At 36.8% G+C, this 12,291-nt stretch overlaps 1 protein-coding gene across 4 annotated transcripts in view; it reads left to right on the top strand.

The window, feature by feature from the left end:
- NUCB2 (nucleobindin 2) overlaps positions 1–12,291 on the top strand; it is a 40,499-nt gene that overhangs the window by 995 nt on the left and 27,213 nt on the right. For 3 of the 4 annotated variants that reach the window (XM_055548458.1, XM_055548459.1, XM_055548460.1), the window contains exon 2: positions 4,292–4,445. The gene's annotated coding sequence lies outside the window, so the exon portion shown is untranslated. Of the gene's footprint in view, positions 1–4,291; positions 4,446–5,313; positions 5,642–12,291 lie in introns of all 4 variants that reach the window. The other variant, XM_055548461.1, reaches the window with a different exon arrangement.

The raw sequence follows: 12,291 nt of genomic DNA, 5'->3' as shown, positions 1-12,291 counted from the left end.
TCGTTAGAAAAGGGAGGAGGAGGGAAAAGAGAGGTTAAATGCAATTATATCTGATTGTCAATTTTGTTTGAAGGAAATTGTGGATTTTCCTTATAAGAACTGAATTGATGAGATGGTTGCTTTCAGGAATGCATGAAAAGTAATATGATTAGTTGTATAATAGATTTGGATCGGGTAGCTTATAGTGGTTTTTTGTTGTTGTTGTTGTTGTTTTTAACGGCCTACTTAAGTTACTTGTTTCTTACTATCCTTCCTCATGAATTCGGTTGAATAGTGTGAGGCAGTCTCCAGATTCTTGCATCTTGTCCCTCATAGATAGTGCCTTGGATTAGTTCAGATTTAAGCCAAGTTGTATTTCTTGTTTTATAAAATTTGAAAACTAAGTTCAACAAATGTTGAACAAACAGATATTTCAACAATTCTTCCTCAGTTAGTAGAGTCCAAAGTTTAAGAAAAAACATGGAAATTTAGAATTAGAAATGAAATATCAAATAATTAGGGTGTTCACCCTATGTTAGGGTGAACATAGGAACTCCTGTTTCTCATCTTGGTCTTGAAACTCCCCATGATCTGCTCCAGCTTTCCAAGATGAGTGAAAAATTCATTTGTCTCCTTGTAGTTATCCATGTTGTTCTCCATCTATTCTAATTTTATCTGTTTTGCAAGGGTGGAGTCCATGTTGCATTTACATATCTCTGATTTCCTGAGTTATTTATTGTTTATACCACACATTTTGTATATACCCTTTCAGTATGCTTTTTGCCAAGTTGGTTTGTGTTCTGTAAATACCAGTTAAAATGACTTGCACAATTAAGGCAATAAAGGTATGCTTCAAAACAGCGATAATTGATTATGGGCACTAATATAGAGTATCAGTAGCATGCTCAATACCAGTGTCTTTTTATTTGGGGGCACATTATATACCTCCTAGACATACCAAACTAATTTTTGTGTTATTTAGAATATGCACTTTCTAAGTGTTTTCCACTTTCTAAGGACCGTTTGGATGACTGAAGTGTGCAAAATACCCTTTTAAGTATTGGATAGCTGGAGGAATCAAGTGTAAGATTTAAAAATGTATCAAAAATATTTCTTAAAGTAAATAATCCTCTAAGTACTGTGAGTAATTGAGTTGACTATATTTGACATGATAGATGATTAGCTTTTTAAAAATAATTGAAGGTCTAAAGTGGGGAAACTGTTATTCTTATGCTTAATACATGCAGTTAGTTTATAGACTTTAAAAAACAGGCTTCTAACAATTTAAAATAATTTATTCAAGGAAAAACCTTGATAACTTTAATGATTAATCTAAATTTTCTAAAACTACCACAATCTGGTAAAAAGTGTATTTCATTAGAATTAATTCTAAGGGCCAGATTCCAATCCTGGCTCTGCCAGGTGATCTTGGCCAAGTCAATTAACTTCCTTGTGCCTTAAACCTTTTATAAAAGTAAGATCTGAACCGAACCACTTCTAAGATCATTTCTGGTTCCAGCATGCTCTGATTTTAAAAATCTAAAGCAACCTAATGAAAAATTAAATGGCAGCTGTATTTCTTTTATTTTTTGGCAGAATTTTTTAATATATTGTATTTTAGTTATCTGAAGTACAGTTCAGTTGAGTTCAGTCCCTCAGTCATGTCTGACTCTGCCACCCCGTGGACTGTAGCATGCCAGGCCTTCCTGTCCATCACCAACTCCTGGAGTTCACTCAAACTCAGGTCCATTGAGTCAGTGATGCCATCCAACCATCTCATCCTCTGTCGTCCCCTTCTCCTCCCGACTTCAGTCTTTCCCACCAGCAGGGTCTTATCAAATGAGTCAGCTCTTTGCATCAGGTGGCCAAAGTATTGGAGTTTCAGCTTCAGCATCAGTCCTTCCAATGAACACTCAGGACTGATCTCCTTTAGGATGGACTGGTTGGATCTCCTTGCAGTCCAAGGGATTTTCAAGAGTCCTCCAACACCACAGTTGAAAAGCATCAATTCTGCGGCGCTGAGCTTTCTTCACAGTCCAACTCTTATATCCATACATGACTACTGGAAAAACCATAGCCTTGACAAGATGGACCTTTGTTGGCAAAGTAATGTCTCTGCTTTTTAATATGCTGTCTAGGTTGGTCATAACTTTTCTTTCAAGGAGTAAGCGTCTTAATTTCATGGCTGCAGTCACCATCTGCAGTGATTTTGGAGCCCCCAAAAATAAAGTCAGTCACTGTTTCCACTGTTTCTCCATCTATTTGCCATGAAGTGATGGGACTGGATGCCATGATCTTTGTTTTCTGAATGTTGAACTTTAAGCCAGCTTTTTCATTCTCCTCTTTCACTTTCAAGAGGCTCTGAAGTATAGTATGTGTAAATGATGAAGACATTATAATTTTAATAAATTTAAACATTTTGCTGTTGCTTTTATGTTTATTGAATATACACATGAGCAATGGTATTTGCTTTTCAGAAACTCATTATCAAGCATGCTGTATGGGTTGGGAAGAGATAAATTAGGAGTTTGAGATTAATACACACATTGTTAATTATAAAACAGATAAGCAGCAAGGACCTGCTGTATATCATAGGGAACTATATTCAATATCTTAATAACCTATAATATAAAATAACCTGAAAAGAATATACATATATGTATACCTGAATCACTTTGTTGTGTACCTGAAAGGAACACAACATTGTAAATTAGTTAGTTATACTTCAGTTTTTAAAAAGAGTTGATTTAAAAAAAATTAACACTATAGCCATCTGTTAAGATTGAGAAAAAAGGCAAAATACTGGTTTTCTTGATTGGTGTCCTTTTCTACAGATATGAGCATCAAAGACACTAAGATCTATACTGATGTCTTGATACAGGGAAGGGTTAGAATACAGCTCAGCTGGTCATACATCTGATGTTTTATTGTGAATCTCACTTTCCTATTGACTGTCACTTTCAAATGGAAAAATGGAGTTGAGCCGTAGGTTGGCTTTTGCCCTTTTCGCTGCTGCCATGGAGAAATTTAGAAGCCATCTGTTTTTCTCCACCCCACCCCTTTTCTCTGTCGGAATTCTGACACTGACAGTAGGTTGAAGCAACCCAAGTTTCTTGACTTGAAGGAAGAAACCTGGGTCTCTTTCAGAAGCTTGATTTTAATGTCAGGGAGGAAGAGATTGTACTCTTCTTTTGTGGGTTGTATTTTTTTCATTGACCTGCATCAGGACTTTGGCTGTGGCATGCTCTAGGGAGAGCTCTAACGTGGCCTTTCCAAAAAAAATGACATTTTAAGGTTGTATGTCAAACTGGCTTATTGCTGTTTAAGTTCGATGACTTTGGGTGTTTACAACACAGATTTTTATTATTTAAATATATAGATATTAAATTTTCAAGACAGGAAGGGCATTACTGTTTATGAAGCATTTACTGTTGCCATGTACTGTGCTAATTCCATTGTATTCATTCTTATTTTCATCCAGTCAAAAACTTATGAAGAAGTATTAATTTGATTTATGGATAGGAAAATCGAGACTCAGAGAGTCAAGTAGCTTGGCAGTAAATGGGAGTGGTTAGGATTCAATCTGCAGTTTATTTTTGACCATGCTAATAAAAGTCATGTGCCTTTCCAACATAAGTTGCATATGATCACTCTCCTGCTTAGATAATTTTATGTTAACTATAGTACCATGAAAAGAAATAAATATGTGTTCTTAAAATTTGAAGATATTTTATTTCCTTATTTTCTTTATATACTGCTTAGAAATAATTGATTATATTCACTGGTGAGTTTGCAATATAACTGCCTTATATTTTACAGTTGGGTGGTGTGCTTCAAAAAAGAATTTGAGATGTTGTGCTTTATTACTGATCTCTGTATTTAAGGCATGGGCTAAGCTTAATTTTTAAAAGTGGTAATAAGAGTAAAAAAGGATTCTAGGTAAAGATTTTAAGAAAAAATCCAGTTAAGGATTGAATGGGGAAACTTAGAATGTATATTGAAGTCTCATTGAAGAGGAAAAAATAAGCTTTTAGTTTGAACTTTTCTAAACTATTTAAAAGAAGAGCAATATGGTAAAACCTTGGCATATAAATAAATATCTTTGCTTATTTTGGTCTTTGATTCTATTTGGATAATATATTTCTTTTCCTTCCCCACTGGGATATGATATAGACTCCTTCCACAGTATAGAAATGTTGGCACCTTTTATTTTCATAGAATTTGACACATATATACACTATAATGTGCCACTACCACTGTAATAAGCCTAAATTTATGTTTATGTTTATTTTTATTTATTTTTTATATTTAGAACCTGTGAAGAGTCAGTTCTTGGTGAAAAAGCATTGAGACAGGAGCCAGACCCACCTCTTCACTAATTTGGTATTGTGCAAGTCATCTTACCTCTCTGGATCTCAGTTGCCTCATCTGTAAAAAGGAGATAGAAATTCTTTACCTGTTTGAAGGTAAGTGATCAGTTAAGAGGGCTTCCCAGGTGGCTCAGTGGTAAAGAACCCTCCTGCCAGTGCAGGAGATGTAAGAGACATGGGTTTGATCTCTGGGTCGGAAAGATCCCCAGCCTGGAGGAGGGCATGGCAATCCACTCCAATATTCTTGCCTGGAAAATCCCATGGACAGAGGAGCCTGGCAGGCTACAGTCCATAGGGTTGCAAAGAGTCAGACATGACTGAAGCAACTTAGCACACTTGCACGATCATTTGAGAAAGCAAAAATGAAAACAGACTTAGTGGTGGCTTAAACATAAAATATTTATTACCTCATGTAAAGTAATTCTTAAAGTAGGCAATCTAGGATAGTTGCTTCATTAAGTTGCCAGGGACCTAAACTTTTTCCAGTTCTTTGATCTGTTATCCCTAAAATGTGGCCTTGGTCCTCATAGTCCAAAATAGCAGCCAGAGCTGTATCCATCAAAGCAAAGTTCCAGGTAGCAAGGCAAAGACAAAGAAAGATGCAACCTCTCCCTTTAAGGAGATTATTCTGAACCAAAGGAATTATCCTTTGGTTATAATAATAACCAAAAGATTATCCTGAGCCAGGGAAGTAGGGAAATGTAGCTGAATGCATGGTTGCCTTGAATAAAATTGGGCTTTTGTTATTGCAGAGGAAGGGAAGATTTGGATATTGACTGGCAAATAAAAGTGTTTGCACAATATGAATTTTTTTCTCTTTCATCCCTGAGATCTGTGTGCTGTGATAAGCACTCAAAGAAGCTTCAGTAATTTGTCATGTCAGAGTTTTAAGTTTGGCCATTATCTCCAGAAGGAAATAACTTTCATCTAACAAACTGTTTTTCTTTTTTTATGTTTATCCCAGGATTCACTGTAGAAGGCTTTCTGTCTTAATTGGGTATTTGTTCTGGTTATTTAAAAAAAATTATCCATAAATATTCAATAGTAGATGTTTGTTGTATAGCTAACATTTATTGAGCCACTTGCTTTATGCAAAGTACTAAAAAGACATATAAGTTGTCCAAAGAGTTGCTGCTGCTGCTAAGTCGCTTCAGTCGTGTCCGACTCTGTGCGACCCCATAGACGACAGCCCACCAGGTTCCACCGTCCCTGGGATTCTCCAGGCAAGAACACTGGAGTGGGTTGCCATTTCCTTCTCCAATATCCAAAGAGTACCACATAATAAATCATCAGTAAGTAAATTTATGTTGAAAATTGTTATCCACCTTAAGATACTTTTAAGTTCAATGTTGTCATGCAAGGAACATTGTTGCCTTTGTTGGTTAAAAGATGTTGTGGTTTTGTGTGTGTGTTTTTTTAACCACTCAACTGTTAACTGTCTTGAAATTTCCTTTTACTTAACTACTCTCCCTTGCCTAACTTACTTAGGTATACCAGTATTTTATTTCCTTCTAGAAGTTTTTGGATAGAAGTGAAGTGAAGTGAAGTTGCTCAGTTGTGTCCGACTCTTTGTGACCCCATGGACTGTAGCCCACTAGGCTCCTCTGTCCATAGAATTCTCAAGGCAAGAGTACTGGAGTGGGTTGCCATTTCTTCCTCCAGGGGATAGTCCTGACCCAGGGATTGAACCTGGGTCTCCCGCATTGCAGTCAGACACTTTACAGTTTGAGCCACCAGGGAAGCCCAAATATACCCTATACTTGTCACATGAAATGCTTCAATTGCCATTTTATCTGTAAAGAAAGTGAATTGAAATAAAATTTTGAGAAAAAGAAACCGAAATTTAGGGAATGGAAATTGGTGAGGGAAGAACTTAAAGATTCAGTCCATCATTTAGGGATATTAGAAAGACTATAAGGAGCATTTAGCATTGTAAGTCATCTGACTGAAAATATCTTATTTGCTGAATACAATTTTAATGCCTTAAATTTTTTTCAATTAATAGAAAGAATAATGCTATATGTTGTTTTGTAAGCAGCTTTTTTCAAATTGCAATTGTTTACTTAATAGGCTGCCTTCCACATTGGATTGAAAACCCTACGAGGGTAGAGACCGTGTCTATCTCACTTATCTTTGTATCCAGCATAATGTCTGGAATATAGTAGGTACTTAGTTAAGTGTTTGTTAAATTAATAAATAACAGATAACAGAGTAAAGAAAATATACTTCAGTTCAGTCTTAAACTTAAGAGCAATAGGAGTAAAAGAAGGACGTTGGAGGGAGAAATCGATAAATGAGGAAGGAAGAGAGACTGTTGAAAGCAAAACGAGACAAACCAGTTTCAGTTTTCTGTATTCTTCACCCTTCTTACCCACGACCATTCTTGTTAACCACTCAGGATATTTGTCCCTATAAGCAAAACAGGAAACACACACACACAGACACCCCTACCCACTCACACCCACACCCACCCATCCACACCTACCCCAGGTAGGCTTAATCCACATCATTACTGGTAAGAATCAGTAGTTGAGAAATGTGCCTCTGTGTATGAATGGGAATTTTGTTTTGGTGGAGACAGGGAAGAATAGAGAAGCTTATTTTTAGGACTTGGAAATTGAGGGAAATTATTTTGTATCTACTGAATGTTAGGAGAGGCTTAAGAACTCTGTTTATTTTGTGCTTTTGCTTAAGGCTCTAATGCCTTTGGAATCAGTGCTTTCCATGCTATCTTGAGATCACTGCCTGATTTAGAATTTTACATTATCCTACTTTATTTTTTCTTCTTTTTTTTTTTTTTTCCTTATTTTATTTTATTTAACTTTACAATATTGTATTGGTTTTGCCATATATCAGAATGAATCTGCCACAGGTATACATGTGTTCCCCATCCTGAACCCTCCTCCCTCCTCCCTCCATTATCCTACTTTAGAGTGTTAATTTCAGCCTATGCTGGTTTGGATCAGTCTACTGTGTCAACCTCATTTAGCCCAGTATTTTCTCTTTAGGTCTCTGTTCTTATGGACAAAGAGGTTGATAAAAGAAAGGAGAAGGCCATTCTTACTGATCTGATAGTGGAAGAAAAGTATCAATAAATTAGTTTCCTTTTTTCCGCATTGCCTCTCTTTGTCACTCATCTCTCCTTCTTTTGTATGGACATTTGTATATTACTGGATTCACGAAAATCTGGAAACTTGTCTCTGACACATTTGACATTATCTTGGCATTTAAAGAGATTTTTATAACATTACTTTTATACCTAATGAGCTAGGACAATGTTCATTTCTTTTGTTATGATAACAGTTAACTTTTATTGAGGCTTTATTAAGGAGTAAATGTTTTAATTTGTTTTAGGCTCCAGTAAGTTAATTGTCCTGATTATTTATAAAATAAACACTAAAAGATTCAAAATTAATAGAAGGGAAAAGTATATTTAAAAAATTCTTCATCAATCAAAAGCAAAATTTAAATACAGGCAAGAAAGGAAAGGAAATAAATAGTAAAGAGGCAGGGTACATAGAAAGCCCCCCAAAAGGTGGTGTTTCATTGACTCTAAGACTCCATTTGTTGCAGGAAGGAGAACCTCTACCAGGGCCCAAAAGTGGGCTGTTATCTAGCACTCAGAAACGAATTGCCTGAGGAGACGCATGAGCTGACAAAGCAAGAGATTTTTTTGGAAAGGGAACCCAAGGGGAGAGCAGTAGGGTAAAGGAACCCAGGAGAACTGCTCTGCCACGTGGTTCTGAGTCTTGGGTTTTATGGTCATGGGGTTAGTTTCCGGGTTGTCTTTGGCCAGTCATTCTGACTCAGGGTCCTTGGTGACACGTGCATTGCTTAGCCAAGATGGATGCCAGCAAGAAGGATTCTGGGAGGTGGTCGGACACGTGGTGTCTCCTTTTTATCTTTCCTGAACTCTTCTGATTGGTGGTGGCTTATTAGCTCTGTGTTTGTTACTAGGACCTCCTGTCCTAAAACAGCTGATGCAAATGGTTACTATGGTGCATGGCTAGGGTGCAAGGTTTCAGTCAGCGTGCTTCCCCTAACACACTGATATTAAGACATACCATTTTATACCATATAGAATACATATTGCCCATAAAACTGAGTTCTTTATCACTTAGAATTTCATTCTGTGCTTTTAAGATACATTTAAACATACAGATTTTTCTTACATTGCATTTGCAGATACATTAAGAAATTTAAAGAAGCTAAATAAATCAGTTAAGGTATTTTTAAGACTCTTTCACATTCATAACCTAAGTCTTCTGAAATGCTTCCTTGATTCAGAATTGTGATTGTTTGTGTTTTCCCACCGGAGAAGGCAATGGCACCCCACTCCAGTACTCTTGCTTGGACAATCCCATGGGCAGAGGAGCCTGGCAGGCTCAGTCCATGGGGTCGCTGAGGGTCAGACACGACTGAGCGACTTCACTTTCACTTTTCACTTTCATGCATTGGAGAAGGAAATGGCAACCCACTCCAGTGTTCTTGCCTGGAGAATCCCAGGGATGGGGGAGCCTGGTGGGCTGACATCCATGGGGTCGCACAGATTCAGACATGACTGAAGCGACTTAGCAGCAGCAGCAGTGTTTTCCACATGACATTTTCCTTTCTACTGTGGAGAGTGATGGTGATTTAATTCTAGGAGTTTCTTTAAAAACCATCTGCCTGAAATTTTCTTCTAAGCTTCTGACCTTCATTTTGCAAGCTTTGATGCCAGTGCATTCCTGAAGATGATCATCATCTTACAAGCTTTGATGCTGGTGCTTTTCAAAAGATGATGATGGGAAGTTGTCAGATTCACCTTCTTTCCCCAGTCCCTCCATCAGTGGTTTATTTACCACTGAGGGGTTACAGTTTGTCTAGACATGGCATCAGAAATAACATCCAGTTGGGATACCTTTCAGGCAACCTGTTCTTCAAATATTCAGGTATGCAGCCTCAGAATGCATCCAGAACTAAACTCACGCACTTGAAAGGCTACTAAAGGCTCTTGGACATTCAAGCCAACTTTAGTTAACTTTCCTTTCTTAGCCATAATCCCTCTTTTACATGTATAGTAACATTTTTGAGAAATTCTTCTGTAGTTTAAATTTTAATATGGCAAGAACTTTTGCCATAGATGCCTATGCCAGTGTTACTGCTGCTGCTGCTCCTAAGTCGCTTCAGTCGTGTCCGACTCTGTGCGACCCCATAGACAGCAGCCCACCAGGCTCCCCCATCCCTGGGATTCTCCAGGCAAGAACAGTGTGCTATTTCTTGTGTAACTCATTCTTGGAGTATCAGTTTCTTTAGTACCTTTAGCATTACTGTATCATTTGGAGACCTGTAAAAGGGCATCAGGATTTTTTCAGCATTTCCTATTGACTAAATACATCTTTGTTATTTTTTCCTCAAAATTACTTGGAAGTTATGTGGCTTCTGTTCAGTGTTGGTTGGAAGTCTCTGACAAGTTGACTTTGGTCATGAATCCATCAAATCAGTCTTATATTCTATATAATTTTTTTAATTGGAGACATAGTTTCTGCTGCCTTCATTTGCGTTGTTTGGCTGCTTATAAATAATCTTGTTCTATCTCAAAATGTAAGGTAGTTTTGTCTATTTGTGAGTATCTTCCTGTCTGTAGTCAGGTGAAACACTTAGATGTTCCTTTACAAGAAAGTGTAAAGTTGCAATTATTCCTTTAACATCAAATATTTGCTTTACTAGTATCAGCTACTTCATTTCTATGTTTACAAAATAGCTTTCTCTTTTTTTGGCCAGAAGGCTTGTGGCATCCTGTTTCCTGAACAGGGACTGACCCTGGGCAGTGAAAGCCCAAAATCCTAACCACCAGTTGTCGTCGTGGTTCAGTTGCTTCGTCGTGTCCTCTTGGTGAAGGCATGGTCTGCAGCACGCCAGGCTTCCTGTCCTTCACTGTCTTCCAGATTTTGCTCAAACTCATGTCCATTGAATTGGTGATGCCATCCAACCATCTCATCCTCTGTCGTCCCCTTCTTTTTCTGCCTTCAGTCTTTCACAGCGTCAAGGTCTTTTCCCATGAGTTGACTCTTTGCATCAAGTGACCAAAGAATTGGAGCTTCAGCTTTAGCATCAGTCCTTCCAAAGAATATTCAGGATTGATTTCCTTTAGGATTGACTGGTCAAACCAGGCCACCAGGGAACTCACCCAAATAGCCTTTCATTTTAATGCCAAATCATAATTTAATCCTTTTGAAGATGTATTAAATGGCAATTAAATTCAATTTGTGAGAGACCAAAAAATGCAAAAACTCAGTCTAAAGTAATGGCAGTAGAAATAGCTATAATAAAGTTCATGTATGTGCTGGCAGTAAAGATTATGTTGCTACTGCCACTTAGTCAACCACTTTTTAATGTTCTGTTAACTGAAAAACACTCTGATTTCTGAGATGTTAAACTGATGAATTAAGTTCATTGTCAGTAATTTGATTAAATATAAACAGAGAAAATATTCTAGTTGGAAAGATTGTTATGCTGAATTTTAAGAAAGCGTGTGAGACTGTGTGTGTGTGGGTGTGTATGTGTATCTACACACTAATCAAAAGAAAACTGGTTTAAAAATTATCAAAATAGACTTTAAGGCAAATTAGGATATAAAGGTCACTCAAATGTGAAAAAGATTAAATCTACCAGAAACCTAGAAAATCTTGTTTGTGTACATTTAAAAACACAGCCTCAAAATATTTAAAGGAAAATGGACAGAATTATAAGGAAAAACAGATAAATCCAAAATTAAAGTGCAAGATTTTCACTTTTCTAGTATGATAATAGTCATCTTATCTAGACAAAAATGATTAAGAATGTAAAAACTGGATAATTATGAAAAGTTATAGAGCTTAGCTAATTTTAAAACTTACATACTTTTATAATAAATTATGCCTGAAAATTATAATTGTTCCTTTTTTAATGTTCACATTTCTTTTACAAGCTCAGGTTTTTTGCTCTATTTTTCATTACTTTAAAAACAGTTGAAGTATGATTCACATATCTTAAAATTCACTCTTTAAAAAGTGTACAGTGTCTCACACTCTGTCCGAAGTGTGAGACGTTCCTGGCTTTACTTCATTTTTACTATATCTAGACAGGAAATTTTATTGGTAGTTGATTTTTGTGTTCTTTGTATCCTACCACCTAAATCTTCTATTTGATCTACCAAGGTAGTTTTCAGCTGGCTGAATAAGCAGTGTTTGGTTTAAAGGCATTTATAAATCATATAGCTTAATCATTTCTTACAATTGGTGTGAATACAAACAATTTTATTAGTATTTCTGATAATGTAGCAGAAAAGATCTACACTTTATTCAATGGAATTAACTAATAATAGAATCTAAGAGTGTAAATAATACTGAGGTCTAATTGAATTCTCTTTTAAAAAATTCATTATTTTAAAAAATGAGGAAACAAGCAGGGAAAGTTAATTGACTGATCTGTGATCACATAGCAAGTGGATAGTATATACACCTAAATTTAATTTGCCTTACTCTTCTTAGGTGTAACACCTTTTACAAAAATTGGAGTATAATTGCTTTACAATATTGTGTTAGTTTATGCTGTACTACAAAGTGGATCAGTTATATGTATACATATATCCCCTCCCTTTTGAGCCTTCTACTTCCTGCTAGTGGTAAAGAACCTGCTTGCCAATGCAGGAGACTTAAGAGATGTGGGGTTTGATCCCTGGGACATGAAGATCCCCCAGAGAAGGAAATGGCAACCCACTCCAGTATTCTTGCCTGGAAAATTCCGTAGACAGAGGAGCCTGGTGGGCTACAGTCGATGGGGTTGCAAAGACACACGACTGAAGTGACTTAGCATGCACGCATTCCCTTCCCCTTGAGCCTCCCACCTCCCCCGTCTCATCCCTCTAGAACATCACAGAGCACCAAGCTGAGCTCCCTGTATTAGAGAGCATCTTGCCACT

The sequence above is a fragment of the Bubalus kerabau genome, chromosome 15, assembly GCF_029407905.1.
Source record: "Bubalus kerabau isolate K-KA32 ecotype Philippines breed swamp buffalo chromosome 15, PCC_UOA_SB_1v2, whole genome shotgun sequence".
Classification (NCBI taxonomy): Eukaryota; Metazoa; Chordata; class Mammalia; order Artiodactyla; family Bovidae; genus Bubalus; species Bubalus kerabau.
This window is presented reverse-complemented; position numbering and strand designations above follow the sequence as displayed.